The sequence below is a fragment of the Nothobranchius furzeri genome, chromosome 12, assembly GCF_043380555.1.
Source record: "Nothobranchius furzeri strain GRZ-AD chromosome 12, NfurGRZ-RIMD1, whole genome shotgun sequence".
Lineage (NCBI taxonomy): Eukaryota > Metazoa > Chordata > Actinopteri > Cyprinodontiformes > Nothobranchiidae > Nothobranchius > Nothobranchius furzeri.
The window spans coordinates 17,193,665-17,214,014 of record NC_091752.1 but is presented as its reverse complement, the minus strand read 5'-3'; the positions used below and the strand labels follow the sequence as shown (position 1 = coordinate 17,214,014).

Sequence of the window (20,350 nt, the reverse complement as noted above, 5' to 3'; positions counted from 1 at the left end):
GCTCATTAAAAAACAAAACAAGAAAGTCAGCGTTCATCCATAGTTGACTGAGGAAGCATGTCCCGCGATTTAGACAGTGTGTTTGTTTCAGATTGTCCCTGTAGTCTCTTCCTCTCTGGTGACTCGATTGTGATGACAGAGGCACCAGTGTGGCTCCATCGCAAGTTGATCCCCAGAGGAGCTTCGTCTAATGAGCTACATACAACATCTTTTGTGAAGTCTGTGTTCTTACATTGACATGGGATTTCTTCTCTCTCTACATCCAAAAGCTACACAGTAAACGGAAATATGCCATGCAATGTAAAAATCACTATTTTTTTGTGAAACGTTGTAAATGGCATAGCAACTGCTGAAAAAAAACTTTCAAATTGCTCTCTGAATTGCTTGGTAACCACAAGTAAGTAAGCAAGAACATTGGGAAAAAAATTCGATCTCTCTGCCGGCTCAGCCAATAAATGGAGACGAACATTGTAGTCAAGCTTTTAGCCAGCATCCTCGGGAGTTCCATAGCCAGTGACATTTCTAAAAGGACAAACAGAACAGTCAAGGAGACGAGAGCTTTTCCACAGAGACATTTTGACTGCTTTTTGTTATCCTTTGTTAAATATATGCAAACACAAACTAATAATGTATGACGTAATTGATTATTTAGCACAAAAGGTCATCATAAATATTTTTTCTTCTCCTTTTATATTTTCCTTTAATCTTATTGAAGAATGAAAACTAAGAAAACTACAAGCACACATACAAACACATACAGACAACCCGCACATGAGCCTGAACCTAAATGTGAACATTGCCACATTTTTCCTGATTTCGGAAAATTTAGGTTAATCAAAATGAAGCTTTGAATAAAAGAAAATTGAATTTTTAAAATTAAAGAAAATTGAATGCACATAATATGAATAATAACGTATAAATGAACTAAAGGCATGTTTTATGCACACAATTTTATTAAAATCATAACCTATTTCTGTCTTGTATTGTGCTAAACTCTCCACATTCAAAATTCTGGAGTGCTTTCGATCCAATTTCGACACCTTACAACACTGGCTAGGCCATAACAGACTTATTCTTAACAAAATGAATCCTATTCAGTTCTTTTTCAGACACGTGTGTTGGCTTCAGCTGCCACTGAATCTTTAAACTTAATTTATCTAGATTCTTCACAAGTAAAATGTGTGGATGAAGTCATTTAGGGGTCTGGCTTGATTCGGACCTTTCCTTTAAAAGTCATATTCAAACGATTACTAATACGGTCAACAGTCAACTAAATAGTCTATCAATCGATTAATTAATTTCAAAGTGAGAATTCACATTGCTAAACAACTTATTTTTTTCCAGTCTTAGATTTAGCAGATGTACTCTATCAAAATACTACTGCCTCTCCATCCTCTTTATGGTGTTTGTAATGGTATCTGTCATTTTGTTTTACGATGTCCCTTTTTAACACACCATTGCAATCTGTACGGACACCTGTCCTGGCTTTCATTAAAAGCCAAACGTAGATTTCATTGGTTACTGTTTATTTTTAAATGCATATTCTTTGATTTTCCGTAGTATTTAAGAGGTTATTTGGTGCGCTCTGGCTGTCAGTATATTACAAGATTTAATGAGCATATTTCTTTTGTTGTACCCAAGTTTAAAAAAGAGGTGGGAAGACTTGCTTTTAGTGTTAAGGCCCACTGGACTGGAATAATTTACGATCAATGACTTCTTTTAGACTATTTCGGAACACTGTCAATTTACATGTATCACCCATCTGTAACTGTTATAAGGTTTGTGAGATTGGCTATTAGTTGTTTATTTCTTTTTATTGATTTATTTTTTCTCTTTTACTTAGATCAGTTTTGTGTTTTTTTTAACATATTTTCAGGTAACTGTAATTTTGTCTTACTTATTCTCTTAGAGTTTATGTTACTAGCATAAATTTAATGGTGATTTAAATGAACTTCAAATCACAAATTTTACATCAATAATAATAATAATAATAATAATAATAATAATAATAATAATAATAATAATAATGCATACATTTTATATAGCACTTTTAACTACTACTACAATGATGGTATACAAATAAGAAGACAAGCAGAAGACACAGGAGAAATAAGTAGAAAGAGAATAAGTTTATAACAGGGTTAATAGGTAAGTTTTTAGAAGTTGTTTGAATTTCCGTTGTGAGTCAGCAGCACAGCAGAAAGGTGATGGGGTAATGGTCTTTGTAAATATGAAGAGCTAAATGTTGTCGACATAACGGCAAATGATACGACCAATGAGTAACATATAGATAATCAAGAAAAGAGGACTAAGAACCGTACCCTGAGGAACACCATGAATTACTGGGGTGATATTAAAAGTGTAGCTGTCTATGGAGATCGGTTAGAGAGGTAAGATGTGAGCCAGGAGAGGGCTAAACCAGTAACACCAATATGAAACTGCAAATGATGTAAGATAATGTTGTGATCTATTGTATCAAAAGCAGTGCTTAGGTCGAAGAGAAGGAATATGAAAAGGGGCCGCAAGCCTGATGCTAGCAGGAGATCATTGGTCACTTTGATCATGCGAGAACGGGAATGGAAACCAGAATGAAAGATCTCAAAGAGGTCATTGGAGTGGAGATGTTGGAAAACATATTCTATATTTTCTTACATCAAACATTATTCTTTTTGTCACAACCTGGCATCTATTCCGTGTGCATAGACCACCAAATAGTGTAATCTGATATTATTTTGTGTTTTATTAGTGGCCGGTAATGCAACCTACTCACTACTAAGGGCTTAGGAGCATGGTTATGTTTTACCCAACCGTATTTAGTAAATGAAGTATTAACATCATACGCCGGGGGAAACTGCAACAATTACCACAGCAGTTTTTTTCGATTAAAGAAATATGTTTTGGAGAAAAAACAAGAAGTTTTAAGATACATATTCAACATAATCATGCATAATGGATTATTTGTCATGTCAATAGGCTGTTGCTTGTTTCGATTAATTAAAAGTAATCTTTAATTACAAAGAAAATGAGGCATGGTGAAAAAGACCATTTAAATCCTTATAATAAACCCTCAACACATTGTAATTTTGGAATTAGATATCCACTTTATTTCATTTTGTATAGAAACAGCTGTGTGTGTGTGTGTGTGTGTGTGTGTGTGTGTGTGTGTGTGTGTGTGTGTGTGTGTGTGTGTGTGTGTGTGTGTGTGTGTGTGTGTGTGTGTGTGTGTGTGTGCACATGCATTTTGTATTCAGTATGCATCTTCTGATGCAGGGTCGGCTTCTTCAGCCTTCTATTGGGCATCTTTGTATTCCGAGCCTTGTCTGTATTGATGACATGCTTTTGATTATTTATGATGTTTATCCTCCCTCTCACATACTTCCTGTATCAATAGATCACAGGGAAAAATATCAGGACAATTATGGGAAGTGAAGCAGCAAAGTAATAATCTCTTTATGAATAATGAATCTACTTAATGGTCTGACGTATCACTGTATATACGGTGGATGACGGGAAAAGACAAAACAAGCTTTACCTACATAGCTTCACTTATACATTATGAGATTATTTTCTTTATTTACAACCATGCATCAGTTGTTTTTATCGTAAGCAAGCAAAACAGAAGAAAATCAAATTATAACACCAGAAATGCTATTTAATGCTAATTGAGGGGATTAACACAGAATCTGCTAAAATTGAATTAATCAAACAACAAACTGTGTTTATAGATTTTCTGTGCTATTTTGTGTGTTGGAAGAAGATTGATGCCAAAGAAGAAGGTGCAGCTGACATGTCTGACTGTTTGGCCGTTTGCCATGTGGATCACTGAATAATGCACAACCAAGCCCTCAATGTGTAATAGTGAAATGCCAGACAGGAGCTTCACTAGCACACTGTGCTCTGAATAAAATATAGCTGTACTTTTCTTACTCAGAGTGACTTACAAAAAAGACATTCTCTTTTTCAATTCTAGGACTTTGTTTGCATTTTTAAAAAGAACGCAAGTTGCGTGTGTTTGATTTATGGTGATTCATTCAAGTTGTTGAGGATGCGTGAGTACCTCATGGACTCTTCCGTCCTGAAATATCTGAGATGTTGACAGGCAGTGTTGTCAGTGTTTGATTCTGCTCCTGTTATCTGTAATGTAGCTGAAGCTCTCAATGGACTGACAAGATTAGAATGCATTACTGTCAGAAAGCACGGTACCCCGGGGCTGCAGCATGGCCGCTGAGTGTTAATGACTTAGACTACGCCTCACCAGTGCAGGACATGTGCTGACAGTCCACCTAATCACTCGCATCCCAATCAGTCCAATCTACAACCAAACCACAGAGGATGGCTGTTCATTTAGCTTATTTGATAGATATGCAGTATATGAAATATCACCCATATTGACCATAATGACTCAGTCACTCATTGGCCTGTTGATAGTCCCAAGCCAGAATGTTTAGCAACAGGTCATTTATCTGTGCAGCCGCTGTGGAAAAGGAAGGCTGTGAATTGTTTATTGGGTTTTTTATGTCTGATCTGACAAATACAGTGGTTTCTCAGGCTGTTTTGTGTTGAGACTGAAAATAATAAAACACTAACACAAACTCAACGTGTTTATTCATCATCTTTACGTACTTGTTCCCATTTGGGTTTGCCACAAACTGATGATTGGAGCCCATTGTGTGGCAAACACCCTTCTGTCAGTGTGCCCCTTAGCAGCTGTGGCTACAATGTAGTTTATCGTCATGTGTGCACGAATGGGTGAATGCACACGTAAAGCGTTTTGGTGTCTCCTGACACTGTCAAACTATAGACCATTGGGTAAAAGGTGGGACATCTATTAGGCAGGCTGCCATCACAGGGCCTAATGAAGTTCAACAAAACAGTCATTCACACAAACACTCACACCTGGTGACTATTTGGAATCACCAACTAACCTACATGTTTTTGGTGTTTGGAACCAGGGCGCCCAGTGATAGCCCACTCTATAAACTGTTCTACCATGCAAGCAACTTATGAAAAGTTTCAATTAATAATATAAACACATGTTTGTGATGCTTGTGGTTCTTCTCAACCGAAGTCAATATTAGATTAATTAAGGAAAAGGGTCCAGGTATGCAACAGAGTTTATTGGGTTCTTTCTTTAGTTCTGACAGTGCTGTACCTCTTTCCTCCTTGTCTTGACCCTAGCTGCCAAATGTTACAACTTTGTCTGAGAGGTTCTTGTAAGTTCACAAGATGCCTTTAGTTATGTTTGGGAATCAAAAGTACTCAATTAGGTTTAGTAAGGTATTGATTTAAGTCATGTCACTTTATAGCACCAATCTGGTAGATTGCATGAGGGATGTCTGATATTATTGGCCTAACAATTGTCTGATATTAACTTTAAAATACTATTTCGGAAATTAGCGGTATCAATATTTTACCCCTAATGACACAGTTTTTACATACCATGCCCATATTTAACTGATTCGAGGTCTAGTTTTTGATACATTGTTTCTTTGTTACAAGTGGCCCAACTTAAATTGCACTGATAATATATAAAGATTAAAGATGCAGTTATCTTGTTTAATTAGTACATCGTAAGTTGTTCTCGGTGGGCAAAAAAGCTCAGATGTGCCTGTTACAGGAAGTACAAGTCATCTGGAGAAGAAAGTAGCTTCAGACGACTTTTTCGAGTCCTATTTCCTGATATTTGGACATCTCGCTTCTGATTGGCTAACAGTAAAGTGACTCTACCACTGACTGTTTGCAACATTGATGTTTTATCTCTACAAATAAAACAAGCTTGAAGGAGTTCTGCTGTGCGGTGGAGTTGCTAATACTAATGGTTAGCTTCTACTAGTCCAGATGTTCTCTGCTGTTTCCTGGATGCTAAACCAACAACAGCCTTCCCTGTTGTGTGAAGATGGGTGAGTCCTTGAATGTTAAGTAACAGTGTGACGTAGTTCTGTCACGCTTTTCAAATCCTAGCTTTCCATCTTCTATTGTCTGTCTCCTTCTGTCACTGTCTCGTTAGAATAATGGAGTGAGGAGACTTAAAAGGCTTCAGGAGCAGCTGATTGCTTATTTGGTGCAGCTGCTCCACATCACTCTGCTGGGCTCTGGTGCTGTGTGGCAGGACTGCAGGAGCTGAGGCCTGCAGTAGGAGGTCACCAGGTAGAGAACAGGGAGCAGAAACCTCAGGGTTTGTAACATTCTATCAGAAGCTAATGCAGGAGATTGGTGTAGAAGACTATTTTCATGTTCCTGCATGAAAAACTCAGAGTGACTGATTATAACCAGAAATAGAAAAAATTCACTGAACTAGACCTTTATTATATGCATGAAATATTAGTTAGCTAAAATAGTTTATTTTTTTAATTAATTAATAAATGTTTTATGAGGTGGTATTCCTTTACATCAGTATAGGAAATTAAGAGTTGTACACTAGAAACAAACGGGTGAGAAGAGCAGTAACATGTACAACTCACCTTGCCAGAAGAGGGTTTGTCTCACACAGCCAGGTTTCTCTGGGTGTGTGACAATACATGTCACTCATGAAAAAATAAAGAAAGGAAAGGGAAAAAAAGGTGTATTACTTTTTCCCTCAAATATGTGAAACCATTAAAAGCAAGTGTGTTTTACAAGAGACAAAAAAACAACACAAATCTTAATTGAGTTTTTTTTATCTCAATAGAAACAGACATGTATGAAAGTCTTTTCATTTTTTTTTCCAGGATTGTTTTTAACCAAAGGAAATATGATGTTTAATGCAGGAAAAGCTCAAAGTGTGCAACATTGATTGTGAAAAAAAAAGTGCAAACTAAAAAGCTTTGAGGCAGACAGACAGAGAGGAGTCCTACGATCTGATCAGCAAGACACAAAAATAATGACTCATGAAAGAATAGTGAAATAGTGGATGATTTTACATGAATTTGCCTTTACTGAAGTTATGTAAGCTTTGCTTTAGCCGCTTTTAAACCCAAAGGGTCTTGCTGTTTGTTTGGAGCCATTAATGACATTAACATCTTAGGCTAAACAGTTTGTAGAGTGGGCTGATTTTGTCCCAACCTGTGTATTTACCACACATCTATGTCAACAGGCAAGTGTCCTTGTTGTTACATTGTAGAGAATCAGGTGAACATCAGCACGGAGGTCCTTAAGGACCACGAGTTGGGGAATTAGATCATTAGCACTTCCATCTTTAATAACTACCCAGGGGAAAATTAATACCCACTTAATAGTCTGTGGCATGTATTGCTCATCTGTTAGTGCAAGCAGTGTAACTTGCTCCTTTAATGCGGTGCAGGAAATGGCCCACACTGCCCTAGGTGATGTTTGAATTTTCGATAACCTCAAAAAGCTTTCTGACTTCAGTGGAATTTGGTGTGATTTTTTATTTATTTTGCCTCTTTTATCCATTCTTCAATGTGTTTTAAAGGCTCCCTGCTGTGTATGAGAAATCAGTACTTTGGGCTTTGCCTTGGGCTTCTTATTGACCTTTATGGTACATATAAAACATCATTTAGCCAACTTCATTACATGGTCAGTATGAGAGTCGTCCTCGTGTCTCCACCATCCCGTGTGGTTTCCTTGGACTTGTGTTATGACTTACTGTAATTTCTAGACTATAGAGCGCACCTCAATATAAGCCGCACCAACAAAAAAAAAGGTTTTCTACACACACACGCCACAGTCCAATACAAGCTGCGGCGCAGCAGCCACATGCAGGTCTCCGGCGCACAGCGCATGTATGGCCATAACATAATTAGACAGAAAGACGCTACACGGAGGTTTTTCGTTGTTGTTTTAATTCAACAAAACAAATTTTAAACACGGGTGAACGTGCCTGCAAGTTTAGAAAAGAAAACAGCACTGACAGCATTCATATTTCTGGATGGTTATAAAATAAAAACAACTGACACGTTATTACCAGTAATTAGCATGCATGTTCTTCAGCTGAATGAAGATAAGACTGAGATCCTCATCTGTGCCCCAGACAAGCTGGTTCCCAAAGTCAGAGACTCTCTTGGTCAGCTTGCTTCCCACACCAAACCTTCTGTCAGGAATCTTGGCGGGACCTTTGACCCAGCTCTCACCCTGGATTCTCATGTCAGTTCTCTTGTTCGCTCTTCCTTCTTCCATCTCAGGAACATTGCTAAGCTGAATCCCATTCTGTCCCGCTCTGAACTTGAGACAGTTCTCCACACCTTCATCTCCTCATGCTTAGACTACTGTAACTCTCTTTTCACGTGTCTGAGCAGAACCTCCCTGAACCGTCTACAGGTGGTTCAGAATGCCTGTGCTCGGCTTCTGACCAAGTCCTCCAAACACGCCCACATCACCCCGCTTCTCCTCCAGCTTCACTGGCTGCCAGTCAACTTCAAGGTTCATTTCAAGATCCTGGTTCTGGTCTATAGGGCCTTACATGGACAAGCACCATCTTACATTGGTGATCTTCTTAGTCCCTACACCCCCAGCAGGTCCCTGAGGTCCAGTGATCAAAGCCTACTGGTTGTGCAGCACCAGGCTAAAGACCAAAGGTGACAGATCATTTGCTGCTGTGGCCCCCAGACTCTGGAACTCTCTCCCCCTGAGCCTGAGATCAGTGGACTCAGTGGACTCCTTCAAAAAGCAGCTGAAGACTCACTTGTTCAAGCTGGCTTTTGTATGACCTTCTTCACCACTCTCTCTTTATTCTGCTCTCCCCACCTATTCCACCTTCCTCAGGATCCACTGATTTCCCTCTTTCCTGTTCACTCTCTTTCTTAACATTTTTTTAATCACAATTGTCTTTTTTTGCTTATTTAAATATATATTTTCAAACATTTTCTAAATGCTTTTTTATATTTTTACATTTTTTGTTTTTGTGAAGCGCCTCATGATTTTTATCTTGAGAGGCGCTATAGAAATTATATTTTCTTCTTATTTTCTTCTTCTTCTTCTTAGAAGAAAAGAACAGCGCTGACACAGCATTAATAAGCCCTGGATGATTAGAAAATAAAAACTGCACACAAAACATGTCTGGTTAGTAAATAAAACACACTTGCCTACCAGAAGAAGTCATTCGCTCTCATCTTCCTCTTGCGCACTAAAGCCATTAAAGTCCTCTTCTTCAGTGTCGGAGTTGAACAGCCTCAGAAGAGCTTCGTCACATACCTTTTCTGTGGCGATGTCAGTGTCGCTGTCCGTGTTGCTGTCATCATCCCCGGGTGAAGCTGGCTTGAATGAGTTCTTCCCGCTGCCGTCTCCAGCGCCGAACCATGGATTCATTCATGCCAAGCTTACGTGCGGCAGCACTGTTTCCCTCCTTTACTGCCAGATCGATGGCCTTCAACTTAAATGCGGCAACATATGAACTCATACGTGTAGTTATCATGATGAGGGGGTATGGATTTGAAAAATTTCTTCGTCGTGCCGACTGCTTGCATGTGCTAAATTAAAATGAGCACTTTCTTCGATTTCCACTTTTGACTTCCACCTGTTTCACTTTCTGCTAAAGCGCCCCCTGCAGGTGAAGCCGCACCTCATTATAAGCCGCATCGTTCAAAGCGTGGGAAAAAAGTAGCGGCTTATAGTCTGGAAAATACGGTACATTAATTGAAACTTTACTGGTGTTTAGTTGAAGAAGAAGAAGAAAATATCATTTCTATAGCGCCTCTCAAGATAAAAATCACGAGGCGCTTCAAAAAAAAAAGTAAAAATATAAAAACGTGTGTATTGTCTGAATACAGACACCTCATTAAGATATCATTGGCTCTGGCTATATGGAAATAGCGGATGAGTCTGCTGTTGCCATAGAAACAAGGTTCCTTCTATTGATGACCCAAATTAAGTAGCCCAACATGATGTGTGGGACACAACACCGCATTTATATACGTATAAACATAAAGAGCTAAAGAAGATGTGTTTGGATAACCATTCTCCTAAATGTGAAACTTTTGAAAACTGACACCTTTTGTTCTCTTACTCCACAGCTTTTCAGCCTTTGATTTCACTTCTGTACAGACCATGCCCAGTTTTTCAAAGTGCTTTTAATTGCAACAAATGTGGAAAAAACTTTGAAAGATCTAAGTCCCCTTAAAGAAGTGGGGATTGCTTCAGGTGGCAGAATTCCATTGATCTGCTGCAATCCTGAAGGTTCACAGGCATCACTTATGAACGTAAAGCACGTACCCAGAAAATGTTATTCCATAAGTAACGTCAAAGGGCCTTTTTTTCACTCACATGGAAAATCATTCCAATAAAAATGTTCAGCATGTTTCTGACTGGAACATCATGAGAATGGGAAAATTAAATTTTCTATTGCTGCTTTTTACATATTTTTCAGAATAAGCATCATTACACAATCGATTATGTATCACTGACAGAATAAATGTACCATTTCGTGATGTTGTTTTGAGTGTTTTGTGTGTGTAAAATAACAAACGTGTGTTTATGTGTTCTTTAAAGAGATACCGTTAATTTTTTAAAATGTCTAAGATATTAAGAAATCAGGGACGAGGTCCTGCCTCAAGTGGAGGAGTTAAAGAGAAAGTCACCCCCTACCAGAGTCAAACTCCACTCCCATTCCCTGTTTGAAAAATGCAACACAAGCAGGCGTTGCCTGGTGGACCAAGAGGGCGAAGCTGCTAACACACACACACACAGGCTCACATCAAGGTTGTGACATCATAATGTACCAGATAACATCATATAGTACCTCTTAGCGAATAGGGATGATGGATTTAAATTCAAATGCAGTACAGAGTTTTTACCTGAAGAGGAAGGACACTGACAGTTTTAGACAGAATACTTAAATTTTAACTAAGATGCACTAAAGTGCCAAATTACTGACTACACGTGTCTACAACACCCTTATATATTTATATAGTTTATCAACAAAAACAAAGTTGATTCGGGGGTGACTTGCTCTTTAAGTATTTTGGGGTCTTATTCACGAGTGAGGAAAAAATGGAGCGTGAGATCGATAGGCGGATTGGTACGGCGTCTGCAGTGATGCGGGCATTGTACCGATCTGTTGTGGTGAATATATTTACTGGCTGATCTACGTTCCGACCCTCACCTATGGTCACGAGCTTGGGGTACTGACCAAAAGAACGAGATTGCAGATACAAGCGGCCGAAATGTGTTTTCTCCGCAGGGTGTCTGAACTCTCTCTTAGAGATAAGGTGAGAAGCTCGGTCATTCACTAGTGGCTTGGAGTAGACCTGCTGCTCCTCCACATCGAGAGGAGCCAGTTGAGGTGGCTCGGGCATCTGGTCAGGATGCCTCCTGGATGTCTCCCTGGTGAGGTTTTCTGGGCACGTCCAACTGGGAGGAGACCCAAGTTAAGACCCAGAACACACTGGAGGGACTCTCGGAAGAGCTGACCCAAGTAGCAGGGGAGAGGGAAGTCTTGCCCTCTTGGTTTAGGCTGCTGCCCCCGTGACCCAACTCTGGATAAGCAGCTGAAAATGGATGGATGGATGAATATTAATAAGTCGACAGAAAAGAGTTGAAATGCGGTCCGCCACAACTTTCTTCAACAGAGACTTCCACAAAGAAGTATAACATGAATTTTTCTGCCATATTTCCATATGTCTTTCTTAAGCGCGTAGGTTATAATTTTGTGTTTTAAAGCTATCTCATACATGCTAATTTCCTGTGTCATCAGTTACATCACAGAACACACTGCTCTCAGAATTTCTTTTTAGGGTTTCAAGCAGCTTCATCAAATGTAAATATAACACTAGTTTGGAAAGACTTTCATTATCAATCACAACAAAATACATGTTAAAAGAGATATTTAGGCTTATTTCTGTATTGGTAAATCATTCCAGTCCTGCCTGATTGAATTGCTGGCGAACATCGTGTAACCTTCAACACTTAACTGGCGAAGCTTCAGTGTACAATACTTCATGGCCTCCTACTATTTAAAATTCCCCCGGCATGATCTTTCCATAAATAGAGCCAGGCTTAGGTAGGAGTAGATAAAAGTAAATACAGTATGGTCCTAGGAAAATTCCCATTACTTGTTGAAGTCCTTTAAACTTGGATTGAAGCAGAGGGATATGTAGTCATCAACGAACTCTGGTCCAGAGCTCACACTCAGGCTGCAAATGATACTCAGGAAAAAGAGAGACGAGGAAAAAAGTCAACAAATGTCAAGAGGCAGTAGAAGGACAGATAAAGTAGTCAAGGTGAAAAACAACACACTATCTGACTCATGAGATAGCTCAGGGAGGATAAATGTAAGGCTTTATTTCTGAAGTTTATGGAGAGCATCAAACAAAAGTCTGTAAAACATCAAAAACAGGATTATTGGTGTGTTACAGTTTAACTCAACCAATGCAAAGCAGGCAGTCTGTCTCAATTTTTAAAAGACCCGATGTACATCACGAGAAAACAAGATGACTTTATTAAAAAATAAAACATGCAGGATTCATTTACTTTCTATGTCTATTGCTCTTAATCGTGCTTTAACAGTAAAAAAGCACAAAAATTGTAAACTTAACCAAAACACCATGAGTCAAAGATAGAGGTTGACAACTATTTTTCTCTGCTTAACTTGGCTCATGCATTCTTTTATGAATCCTGCATTGTTGTTTTAAAGATCTTTGTAGTACTTAATTCAAAAGTTGTAGTTCATAATACATTACAATGGTTTTATTTATTTTGTAAATTAAAAATTATACTATTTTGCTTTTATAATAAAGTGCATCCCCAGCAGAACACACGGTGTTAAACACAATTTACATCATAATCCTATATGATTGAAGTAAACTAGAGATTCTGAAATCTAAGAATAATTTTAATTCACTCAACTCAAGAAAAGCAAAAGATGGGGTAATAAATTGCAAACAGACAACACTTAACTTTAACCTTATATCTAAATGCTGCACACAGTGGCGCCCACAAGGGGTGGTCATTGGTGGCCAAGGCCCTCCCTGAAAAATTGCTGGTCACTCTACTGGGTCGCCAACATAAGACCTTCCCCACTTTATTAAATCAAATTAATTCATACAAACCATAGATTTATCTCCTTTAATCAAGACATTAATGTAAACCCCCAAAATAAAAATATTAAACATAAGGAAATAAATTATTCATCAATAAAATAATGCATATAGAATAGAATAGAAAAGACTTAATTCATTTCACAGTGGGGAAATTCACGCGTTACAGCAGCACATACGCTTAGAGAAAAGGAAGAAGAAAAATAGTAAGATCATAAGTAAACACACAAAGGCAGTAAGTAGCTGTAACCTTCAACCGCACAAAAAATTGATAAAATGGAAACTTGGGTTTCCAGAACTATGCAGCATAAGGTACACAGAAATACAACGTAAATCCGGTATTGCACAAGTATTGACCACTTACTGAACATTGCACTGATGTTATTGTTTACCAGGATAATGCCAGTACCAGTTAAACTGAGGAGTTACACACCTTCACTGCAGAGGGGATGAGTGACCTACGGTAGCGTTCTGTTTTACATGTTCCTTCCACTGAAGGACTTGTCCATGGCCTTTTCAGTGGGATGCAGTGGGTGGGAGGGGTTATCCAAGATGAAGGTAATCTTCTCCACCATCCTCTTTTCATACATCTCCTCAACTGAAATGTGTTACTGATACTCGTCATTTTTAAAAAGATATAAATATTGGTTCATTTCTGTGGATATTTTTGTTAAGAGGGCAACCGGCGAATTAAACTGTTCTAATTCCCTAAACAACAAATGATGAAATAAAAATTACCTTTTTTCTTCTCAAATTTAAGATAAACATGTTGGGTGCATATTGTTTTATAATGATTAAGAATGAAGGAGCTTAGAAAGCACAGCTAAACAGTCAGAGATACCAAAGGACCAACTTGGTGTGCCACCCTAAAAATTTCACTGGGCCCCTAATGAAAATTTTCTAGGGGCACCACTGGCTGCAGGTACAATCTCCTGATAAAGTCGGATAGGAAAGGGTCCAAAACGGAAACATGATCAGAAAGGAGATCATATTGATGTGATTTTTGTCTCACAACATGCCTGTCAGTGTGACAGAACAGCTGCTGAAACACACTCGTAACAAACCCGTTGGAGGTGACATTAGCCCTGTAGACCAGCAGCAGGTGTTTATGGAGAGAATATGAGATGGTTCCTTTAATCCTCCAGAGGCCCATAGAATACAAGCACTCATTTACTGCCAGCGTAACACCGCGTGTAAACACAATAAAAATCATTAAAGTGCATAATCACTGTGCTCTTTTGTCCAGATTTACTTTAACAGCAGCAGCTTTTCAATCCATTCTGTCTTCTTGATGGAAAGCAGCAGCATGTAAAGCACTCATGAAACGTTCGCTGCAGAGTCTGTTTGCTCATCTCTTCGAGCAAAGTGGCGCATCACGCTGAGCAAACAGTGACAGCAGGTTGTTTAGGCAGCGCAGTCTGCAGTTGAGACAGCAGAGGTCAAACTATTTGACGGAGCAAAAAGTCATGCTTTATGAAGTGACTCTAATCAAAAATGATGAGCAGTTCAAAGAGGATGTCTGTCCATGGATTGTTTTCATCTGGGAAATGTTTAAGTATTTCTTGAAAATGAAAATGGAGATTTTTGACATATTTTGTACTATTTTTGTTACTATTTGCAGGTTTACACAAGAAAATGATTAAAGTTGATTGCCATTAAAGAGCAGGTCCACTGAGGAACTGTTTCTTGTTAGTTTTGAAATAAGGTTGGTCGCGTTGAGTTCCACATGCATGCAAAATTAGCCACTGAAGACAGTCGACAGGGAAATACTCGGCTCAGTTTCCTATTGCACGGAGCTCTGTGGGGCAGGGGGCATGCTTACCCCCCAATAAAGACGTATTGCTTACATCATATCATAGTACATGATGAGACAATCACTTTTACGGATTTCTGAAAAATTCTACATAATTTCTGAAAGGGGAAAATTCTGGAAAGTTACTTTAAGAGGTGAGATGTTCGAACATCATGAATGATGATAAGTAAAGCCTTCTTCACGATGGAGTTTAGATGGCGCGGAATAGCAGCGAAACATTGCAGCTTCAATAGAATAAATATGCGTTGACTCAAAATGGCAGAAATTTTCAGATGCATCCCAGAAGCAGCATGTCGCGCTGCTAAAGATAGGACCGGGTTCTATTTTTTCCATGCTTCGCTTCTGGAAAACTTCAATTTCCTCAGTTGCTTTAGGCTAGATAGGAAATCACACACTGTTTCAGTGTAAAATGTCCGGTAATTTTCAAAATAATCAGTACATGTGACTAGCGATGGGATTCATGGCTCTTTCATGGGAACCGTTCATTAGTCGGTTGCTTACCTCAAAGAGCCGTTCAAAAGACTGGCTCTTTTGAACAAAGCATAGCCAAGAGAGGCGGGGAGGTATTAAGAGCAACGTATTCCTCCGGTGTCCGTGAGGGCGCACAGTGGTCGTGCGCTTTACCGAATTCCGGGGAGGATTGTTACCAGAAGACAAGATGAACGGCTCTCTACAGGGACTTGGCTCTCATCGTTCACTTTGAAAACCTGTTCAAAAGATTTGATTTGTTCGTGAACGTCACATCACCACATGTGACCCTACAGCTTATTTGCTTTCGAAACGTGCAACGATGTGCTTTCCATGGCTTTACTCCTAGCAGTGAAGAGGAACAACATTTTAAATGACATCAAACATGATTTCCTTCTCCTTCTTTTTGGTGGATGGCATAAACCAACCTTTGGTCTTGAAGGATTTTTTGATCTCACAAATCTGGCAAGGAAAATGGCAGAGAAGCTGCTCTGCGGCCGAGTCTCTCCCGGTGTGGACTGGCGTGCAGAGAAGCATGCAAGTAAACCGTTCCGCTGCGGTTCCATGCCGCTGATCCATGCTGCTGATGTCTCCAATGTGAAGTAGGCATAAAACTCCAGCAAATGTATTGAAATGTGTGAATGATACCTTTAAATGTGTCAAACTGATGGTCTTATAGGAAGTTAAGCAACAGTAGTCACAGCCCTGCTGATGCTAAAGGCTACCCCTCTCTCTTCCCCAGCAGCTTTAGATTCATGTTTTCTGAAACGTTTCTCAAATGACTGAAACACATTGACGTAAACTGCAGCAAATTGCATTTTATTATATTCCAGTTTTACCGCAGTGAGACTGGACTGAATTGAATCACATCAAACCACCTGGCTCAAATGCATTATAGGTGCTCTAAATTACTGGAGGTATATTGAGGTGCTTATTGAATCTGCCACAAAGAGATAGATTCTAAACTTTAGAATGGAATTAGCTTACAGTTCAGTGTCTCAACCTTAAATCTGGATTAAAAAAGAGAGTTCCCAGGGGTTTGTCCATCAAAGAAGAGCTGCTGTAAACATAATCTCCTGCTTTAACAACACAGAACATTCTGTTCAACTATAACGTGATGCATAAACTCAGCGTAGGTCATTATAATTCTTTATTATGTCATGATTTGTGGATGAGATTGGTGTTTTTCTATCTATTTCAGTTAGCGTTAGCATCAACTTTGCAAAATCCAGGTTCCTACACGTATGTAGCCACACTTTCTGGATATTCTGCATTTAGTTATTCTACCAATTTCCTGCTAATTTAGTGGATTTGGTCTTCGTTTTCTTGCAGAGGCTAAAATGATGTTTAGGTAATAAACCTTACTTTTAAAGCACACTAACTCACACTTTGGTGATTGAAGTGACCTTTTAGAGGTTGTATTTGTGGTACAACTCTTCTCAACTTAAAAAATTAAATCTGAAACATGTGCTGGACTTGTGAGCGCAGCCTCCATTGCTGTTTTTAGAGTAGCGCCATGGCAACATACACTCGAGGGTGAAACTGCCCTTGAAGGACAATCTTGGCAGAAATAGTTTCAGTATTCCTCTAATTTCAGTTTTCTTTCTTTACCTTTCACATTCCCTTAATCACCGTGCCCTCCCCCACTTTTAACTTCCTCATAAGGTGTCAGGTTTACATGCAGCGAGGCTCTTTCCTTTGCCCGCTAGCATAATGAATCACATGGCATAGCCCTAGTTGGCGAGGTCTTGTCTCCTCTCAGCTGCCCGAGGTGCCATGTCAGATTGATGTACCTGTCACCTACAGACTCCCTCGCATTGTGATTAGAGCAGCCAACCATCCACCCGAATATAGCGGGGCTTCACAGGACGAAGCCACTGTTTTTCTCCCCCCTCACACACCAACGCATGCAGACTTAAATAGCAAAGGTGATGCAGCAGTCACACTAGCTTCAGCGTGTTTGTGCTCCCAGCTGTGTTTCCCGATGTTAAGCCTCTCATTAAGTTCAAACCCATTCCCCTTGAACACAGCACGCTTCCAGCCATATTTTTTTAATTAGTTAGTTTAGCCTTCCTTATGACTCACGGATGAGGCTGCCCTGCTCCAGCACTTGGTCATTCGTTCCTCTAACTCAGCAAGAGTTAGAACGATTTTTGGCAAGATTTCAAATGACAGACACAGGTAGAGGCGGAGCAGTTGCACTAATCGTTGTGGTTTAGCTGGGTGGAGATAAAACTAGCATAGATTGCATAAAAATTTTACTTTGAGTGTGTGTAACTTTAACATTTTACTTTAACAAATTTAACTTTGTACTGTACCATGTTCAGCGCCTTGGGCTTCCTGACAGGGTTGCAGAAGGCGCTTTATAAATAAAGCTTTGATTGATTGATTGATTGATTGATTGATTGATTGATAAAAAGTAACAGTAACACTTTAGTTTAGGGAAAACAAATGAACCCTTAATTAGCTGCCAATTAATATGCATATTAGTGGACAACTAAGTCTGAACTAGTCATTATTAAGCACTTATTAACAGCTTATTACTAATGCTGTTATTCTAACATTAACAGGCCATAAATGAAGAATTTGATCTAAATAAGCCATTAGTAATGGTTTGTTAACTGAAAGTAAATGGTTTGTTGCTAATTAACGCACATAATAATTAGCGCAAATCGATATGTAGCTTTCGAAGAAGTAATTCAACGAGAACATATTCTTGCTTTTAAGTGGTTAATTAATACTAAACTATTATTTATTAGGTATGAAAAAATCTTACTTCAGAATGGGGAACATATTCTTGCTTGCAAGTGGTGAGATTGTTGTTTAGGCTCTATCAACATGTGGAGTTTGGTGTCTATTTGCATATTACCAGAACATAATATTTTTGGTTATTAATGCAGAATAACTATTCCCCTTTAATTACTTTGTTAAAAGCCACATATTGATGATATTGAATCAGCAACAAACCATTATGAATGGCTTATTTTAATAAAACTCTTCATTTATGGCCTGCTAATATTAGAATTACAGCACTGGTAATAAGCATCTAATAATAGCTTAATAATGACCAATTCAGTCTTAGTAGTCTGCCAATATTTATATAAATTGGCAGCTAATTAATGGTTAATTTGTGTTCCCTAAACTGCATTGGAACATCTAATGAAGGAGGGAAAGGAAAGAGGTTTGAAATAAAAGAGTGAAGGTAACATGCATTAAAAAAGGCCCAAGGTTCTTCTGACCCTGGGCACACTTCAGGAAGGAGTCAGCCTCTACGGGTGTTGTGTGAGCTACTGGTGAGCCATGCGTGTTTCCATGGTTCCATCAGACATTTAACCACACACACACACACACACACACACACACACACACACACACACACACACACACACACACACACACACACACACACACACACACACACACACACACACACACACACTGAAAAAAAGTAAAAGCAAGCTGATTAAAGATTTAACAACTATCAAATTTTTTAAAAGGCAGGATTCTCAGGCTTCATAGCAGCATCAGCCTTTAGACTGAATCATTATTATATTTTCTTAGTGAAATTTAATAGTGAATCCTTTTAAAGCCTCTGGTTTAACCTGTGGCCTATGTGAAATGATAAATGGGCTGTATTTGATATACCCCCCCAAGGTGCTTTACAACACAATCATTCATTCACCCATTCACATACACATTCACACACTGGTGAGGATGAGCGACGATGTAGCCACACCTGCCCTGGGGCACGCTGAAGGAGGCGAGGCTGCCAAGCACTGGCGCTGACCATAACCAGCAGGCAAGGGGATTAAGTGTCTTGCCCAAGGACACAACGACAGCTGTAAACTGACAGGGGCTCAAACCTGCAACCTTCCGATTATGGGGCAAACACTTCACCCCCATGTGTAAAAATATCCATGTGCCTTTGTGTCATTTTTAATAGTTTTCATTTATTATTTTGTCTTTTATTTTTATTTGTACTTTAAAAAATATTTTCAATAAAAACAATTAAATTGTAATAAAAGATCAGGTTTGGTGAGTTAATACTGGCATTCATGGTTTTAACTCCACAGCTGAAATGTCTCCTCAGCTTTCATTAGTTTCTACAGGAGGGATTCATCACTAAATCAAACAAATTATCTGTGTTTATGATCTAAAACATGCAGGAAATATTCTGATGGCAAATGTTAGCTCCACATTACTCAGACCAACAGGGACCGCACTTGCACAAGCTGCAAATGCGATATTCTAGCCAAAGGAGGCAGTGGTTTCTGAGCAACGTTTCTATAACCCTGTAAAGGGACGGTATAGCACATACTGGCTCAAGAACATTATTTAAAAATATCAAAAATGTGGACAGTGGGGCTTTAAAGTGCAGTTTATGATTCGACTTAACCTCCCACTAACACATTTATCCTTACATCACTAACACCATTTTGTCATTAACAAACATGAAATATAAATTACTTTTTTAAGATATTTGCTACATCTTAAGTGATAAAGATGAACTTAAACGGCACCTTTAATCAGAAATAGGCTCATCTTTACTTTGTCTTTCCACAATCATTCCAACAAAGTCCTGTTAAAGGACCAAGAGGTCCCATTATGGCTGACCAGGCTGAGCCTTTTTAAAGTGTAATGACCCCTCTGCGAACAAAACCGTTGCTGCAATGAAAGAACGGAGTCTCATAAACACAATTAAGGGGAAAGTAGCCCAGTAAACAAAATGTTTTCAGCTGCAACAGTCTGATGGTTGCAAAGCAAAAACTGTCAAAATGTAGAAAGGAAATGTTTATTTAGTTAATAGAAGTTCCTCCACTTTACGATCTTTACCATTATGTAAATGAAAAGCCATAGGACGGTTTAATACAGAGGGTTTATGATGATTTGATGTTGTTTATTATGTTCATGATTTATTGCTGAAGGTTTTTTTCCATAAAAAACATTTGCTGTGTTGCACCCAATTTTATTCCTTAGCTAAATTAAATAAAATGTATCTTTGTTTTACCCAAATTTCCACCGTGAATGAACTGGTTTGTTTTTAACGGTTCAGTTTAACTTTTACTCCGTATCTGAGAGAAAAACAAAATAAATACCTTAT

General features: G+C 38.8%; 1 protein-coding gene across 19 annotated transcripts in view; it reads left to right on the top strand.

The window, feature by feature from the left end:
- The window catches only part of LOC107375745 (neurexin-1a), a 462,507-nt gene that overhangs the window by 101,086 nt on the left and 341,071 nt on the right, over positions 1–20,350 (top strand). The gene's annotated exons all lie outside the window — the stretch shown is intronic.